The following is a 6,000-nucleotide window of genomic DNA, read 5'->3' as shown; positions in this document are numbered from 1 at the left end:
AGGAGTTTGCACACCTTGGCACCAGCATCGTGACCCTGTGAGAGTGATGGCCTCAGGCTATCACAGGTCAGGGGCCACTCTCCTCCTTTGGCTGCAGCAGCACCAGGAAGGGACACTGGGAATCCTGAAAAGCTGCATTTTGTTTTGTAGCCAGGATCTTACATCCCAGCCTGCAGGAATGGATGGGAACCCCCGTTCTACCTTGTTTTGCAAACACAAACCTTTGGTGCTGCAATGGCTCTTTGCTGCAGGGCAGTCTGGAGTAGTGAGTTAATTAATTTAGGGTGGTGATGTGATATCCAGCATGCACAAGGGGCTCATGCCAAGCTCTCCATAACCCCATTTAGCACCTGACATCCCCATGGCACATCCCAGCATGGTAACCAGTAACTACCACCTACATCCTCAATGGAGCAAACCAGACCCTTCCTGGTTCCGTCTGAGCCATCAGCACGTTAAGCAGAAATTGCCTGGAAATACCTAAATGAACATGAAGTAAAGCTGAATGAAATCCAGAGCCAGCTGCAAAGCTCTGAAAGCTGACCAGCCTCCCAAAATTCGGAACAGTTGCTGCTGTATGGGACAGGACCGGGAGTGTCACACCCACTTAGCACCTGACTGAGACACGGGATTCCCATTAAAGGTGATTGTTAACACCTGGTGGTGCTCGTGCTCCTCTGCTCCTGGTCAGACCAGTCACTGCTGCAGCTTCAGAGGCGTTTGGTGCAGCAGCAGCTCCCATGGGTCTTAATGAAGGGCTCCCTAATAAAGGCTTTAATTGCCTGGTAAGAGGAAGGGCAATCCCCTGAGGTGGAACATCTCTAAGATTAAAGGCTGCTCCCAGTCTTTCTCCCACTGCTTCTCCTTGTGACTTCAGATTTAACTCTCTTCACACTTTATTTCTTAATTTCTCTTCCCCTTTGGCAGTCATGCAAAATAAATGGGAAGGAGAGAAGGCCCAATATCAAAGAGAAAGAGAAAAATTATTATCTTTAAAAACTTAAATTTCTTTTTTTTTTCTTCCTAAATAATACGGGCAAGAAACTTCAGAATAACCCAGCAAGAAAAAATCAGTCTTTAGGTGCCTTGGGAGTTTGGAAAGCAGAGTGGCTGAAAGAAGTTCTTCCCTGTGAGGGTGAGGAGGCACAGGTTGCACAGGGAAGCTGTGGCAGCCCCTGGATCCCTGGCAGTGCCCAAGGCCAGGCTGGACGGGGCTTGGAGCAGCCTGGGACAGTGGAAGGTCCCTGCCATGGCGAGGGGGGAAGGAGGTGAGTTTAATGTACCTCACAGCCCAAACCATTCCAGGATCCTAGGGCAGCTTCCCAAATCCCATCCAGTGGACAGTGAGCCTGGCCCTGCCTGTGCTGGGGTCCCCTCATCCCAGTCACTCTGCTTTGGTGATGGAGTGTGCAAAAGCATTCCCTGTACAGAGAGGGAATGGTGCTTTAGCTCCCTTTCTCTGTCAGGAACTTTATTCAGTTGTCCCCAGACATGCTAATTAGTTTGTTCTGAGTGGAAATAAGTGTTTCTGGACTTCCTTTGTCATTTTCCGTCTCTCTTTAACTCCCATCTGTTCCCTTCATGGTTTGTGAACTAAAAAAGAAAGAGGAAAGAAATGGAAAGGAGTTGATTTGAATTTTCCTTATCAAATGCTGTTACCGAAGTGGGGCCCTAGGGATCCCATGGAAAGGTTGCACATGCCTCTGCTGAAATCGAAACAGCTGTGGGAAATGCCCTTTTGCTGTAAATGTTGCACGGAAGTCATTAATAAAGTGCAGTTTCACTAGGTATTGCCAGATGCTGACTCTGGGAGCAGCAGGAGGTCAGCAGCCCGTGAGGCAGCAGTGCCAGGGGGGAATGAGCCACATTGAACCTCTGTCTGCAGCACAGGGCTCCTGGGGAGACAGAGACCCCATCCCTGACAAGCACAGCCTTGGAGCTGTTCCGACTGCTGCCCTGCCCTGTGTGAGGGCTTGGCACAAGCATGGTGCCTCGAAAGGTTGGGAAAGCTTTGTTTCCTTCTCTCTGTGCCCTCCTCCTCCTTCTCCAGTGCACTGCATGGTTCCAGGAACAGCTGCTGCCCCAGACCCCACCCCAATGCACGAGGAATCACCTTGGGAAAAAACCTCCAGGATGGTCAAGACCAAGCTGTGCCCAATCCCCACCTGCCACCCAGCCCAGAGCACTGGTGCCACGTCCAGTCATTCATTCTTTGGACACCTCCTGTGGTGGGGGCTCCACCACCTCCCTGGGCAACACATTCCAATGCTTAACAGCTCTTTCAGTCAAGAAATTATTCCCAATATCCAACTTGACCCTCCCCAGGCACAGCTTGAGGCCATTTCCCCTCATCCTGTCCCTGTTCCCTGGAGCAGAGCCCAAACCCCCTGGCTGCCCTCTCGTGTCAGGGAGTTGTGGAGAGCCAGAAGATTCCCCTGAGCCTCCTTTTCTCCAAGCTAAAGAGCCCCAGCCCCCTTGGTTGCTCATCATAGAACCTCCCCTCCATTCGACCCTGTTCTCTTTCCCTTCTCTGGACACACTCAACACCTGAGTGGGAAGGGCAGGGGTCTGGTGGTGGTGTGAGGGTGATCCTGTCACTCCTGGCTGCTGCTCAAACCTGGAGCAGGATCCTCTCCATTTGCAAGCTGCCACAACAGCTCCTTCAGTGCAACAGTAGCATAGTGATGATTATTTTCAAGACCTTGTTACAGAGAGATTAATTCTTGTTTCTGGTTTCTGTTTCAAACTGGGCATTTTAACTGCACTAGCAGGAAGCAGGCAGTGATTAGTAGTCTCAGGTATTTGATTTGAAGTAAGCATAAACTCATCAAAGCTAATTTTAAGGTGTGGGAATGCTTTCCCAGCACATAATCAGATACTCCAGAGCCAGCCAGCAGGAGGTCCTAGGAGAAACGTTCCCAGTGGAGGGAGAGTGCTGGGGTTTGTGCCCAGCTCACCCCATCCAGTACCACCAGGACACACGTGGCGGTGTCACCACCGGGCTGGCACCACCAGGCTCGGTGGTGCCGCTGGATGCTCCCCCCTGGCCCTGTGCCCCTGCCAGAGTGAGCTGTTCCTGGAAGGCAAAACATCCCAGGGATGGTGGCTGAAGCATGGTGGGTACCAGAGACCAGCAAAAGCTGCTGCCATGTCCTGCCTCTGCTCGAAGGCTCTCCCCAAGGCACTGAGACTCTGGGAAATGCTGACTCCTACACATGGGATCCAGTGAAAGGCAGCCCCATGCTTGGAAAGCCAATTACATGCTTTTGCCCAGGATACTCTGTTAATGCCCAGGAATAACTGAATCTGCTCAGGTTCTGAAGCTCAAGGTCACCTCTGATGGCTCCATCACCAGCATTGCCCACAAGAGGACACATTTAAGGGGCACAGGGATGGGTGCTCCACTCCCCAGCCCATCCTAGGGATTATCCAGGGTCACCTCAGCTGCAGGTGGGGCCTGCAAGTAGGAGCAGGCATGGGCAGGATGGGCACAACATCTCAGCTCTGCAGAATGAGGCTGTTTTTCCTCCTCTGCAGAGGATAAAGTCAGTTACAAAGGAGCCAAGACAATTCAGCTGGAAGTGAGCAGGTTGTTATACCTGGCAGTTGATTTTCATAGCCTTTTTTATATGGTGCATTAACAGAGTAACAAACCCTGTTACAGTTTCATAAACATGATTTCAGACCGAACGCCCTGTTTCAGGGCTGGCTCGTGTTCGAAGAGCAGGACAGCCAGCTGAGCGCTGACTCAAGAAGCTGGGAAGTGGTCTGAAAGTAAAAAGAGAACCATAAATGAAGCAAGAAGCTCTTCTGTAGGTTTGGGCTTTCTCACAGCTCGATGTTCTAGCTCAATGCGCCAGCTGAACACCTTGATTTTGGGACACAGGGGAGGATGGCTGCTCCCGATGTGACCACCTGCTCACCATGACCTTCTGTGTGCTTTTATTGGAAAATGAATTTACTCGCCGTATAATTAGAGAAAGAAAATAGTTTTGACCTCAGCTTCATACTTCTCAGCTTAATGTGTATGATTGCTTTGCCAGCCATTTATTACTGTCAGCATTTCCAGTTGGGGCAGTGGGGAGCAGCGATGGGAGGGCAGGAGGATGGGAGGCTGGGCATGGGCAATAATAAAAAGCTGTTTACAATTGCATTTTAATCATAGATACACACCTGGGGTGCAGAAAATCCCACTGGCCTCAGTCACCAAAGGTTCACAGGGGTGCTGGAGGGGAAAAACATTGCTGCATCCCCTGCCTTGCCCTTGGTCTGCCTGCTGCAAGCTTCTCTCCTTCCAGAGGTGCTCCAAGGCAGGTACATCCAAGACTAATGAATTATTGATCAGAAGATAATAGGAGTAGCTTTATTTCTAATGGCTGAATTGCTTATTGATCCGCTTCACACGCAGAGAGTGGGAGGACTGAACATTTACCACGTGTTATTGCCATTGCACCCTTGTCCAATTAACACCCCCCTTGTCTAATTAACACCCCTCTGGGGCGTGTGCTGGAGAGGAGCCTGTGCCCAGGACTAGGACTGGGAGCCTGTAAATCCATCTGGGTTTAAGTAACATTAACAATGAAGGAAAACCCAGCAGCTTTAGGTAGTCATGGACAGGAGAGGAAAAGGGGAACTCCCTGTAATGGACAGGCAAAGCCTGGTAATTCCCTGACACCGCAGCATCTGGCATTCACTCTGAATCCCAACAGGATGAAATGAGAACCAGCCACTGCTTGGAACTCCATGCTATTTGCAAAGTACAAAGGAGTTCTCACTCTTGGATATATGGAAATCAGACAGGTAAAAGAAACAAGGGCTTAATGCTGCCTGACAGTACAAAGTGTTATGTGGAAATGGATTTTTTTTTCCCAGTTCTTAACTGGCCTTTGTCCTTTAACCTTGTGAGACAGAACAGGTATCTAAACTGGCATTAGAATTTGTATTTCAAAGTAATATGTGCAAAAATACTCAATACAATAATAGTTTTTAGCTTTCCAATTTCAGGGTGAAGGAGACATGGCAATAATCCAGCGTGTGCCAAACCTGTTGGAGGGCCAAAGCAGGAAAGTTCTTCTATTCTTATTAGATTAATGTGCCGTGGCATTTTAAATTAGAAAATATTAATGTCGAAATAATAGGAATGTGCTTGGGTAATTCTTCATTCCCTTCAGTAAGGAATGAGAGGGCTAAGGGAGAGCTGCTGCCAGAGGAGTTTCCACTGCCCCATGTTAATCCTCCCCTGAGTAGGCAGCTGGCTGGGCAAGCTGTGCAGAGGCAGAGACACATTCTTGCCTCAGGAGCGCTCTAGATGGGACTTCTGAAAATGAGGAGCCTCTGACAGCCCCACGGAGACCTCCCTGCTCCAGGCAGAGGGTCTGTTCCTGCCCTGGGACCCCCAGTATGCCCCCAGCTAAGCCATGGCATCACTGACAAAGTTTACCTTTTTCCTCTTTTATTTATAACTCTCATTCCTCTTTCTGCTGACTCTCTGATGGCACCACTCCAATTTAATTAAGTAAATAAATAAATTGATTAATTTCGATGGACTCTCCTGAGTCCTGACACATCTCCTGGCTGCAGGCTGGGCAGGGGACAATAATCTCCCCCTGGTGCCACCCAGTGCCCTGTGTCAGCACAGATCCATGGACACTCACGTGCTCTCATGGTATCACCAGGACAGGGTAATGGAAAGAGGAGTTCAGGACATCCCTCATCCAGTGGCCATCCAATATTCCAGGCTCTAGAAGTTGGGCTGTGAGGACAGGAGCAAACAAAGTCAGTTTGATTTTGTGGACACAAAAAACCTGAGCAGCATTTTTTTTCCATTTTGCTTTGATCCAGAGCTTTTTTTAAAAATACAATTCAGAGGACAATATGGAATAACTGTGTTAGTATCTAATTATCTTTGCTGTTGACTCACTGCTCCCAGACAGTTCGACATGGTACAGGTTTTTTCTTTAAAGTGTTATTTCCAAGTAGCCATGAAATAGCACAGGATTA

The sequence above is a fragment of the Agelaius phoeniceus genome, chromosome 25, assembly GCF_051311805.1.
Source record: "Agelaius phoeniceus isolate bAgePho1 chromosome 25, bAgePho1.hap1, whole genome shotgun sequence".
Classification (NCBI taxonomy): Eukaryota; Metazoa; Chordata; class Aves; order Passeriformes; family Icteridae; genus Agelaius; species Agelaius phoeniceus.
The sequence above is the reverse complement of the archived record's forward strand: the minus strand, read 5'-3'. Positions refer to the sequence as shown.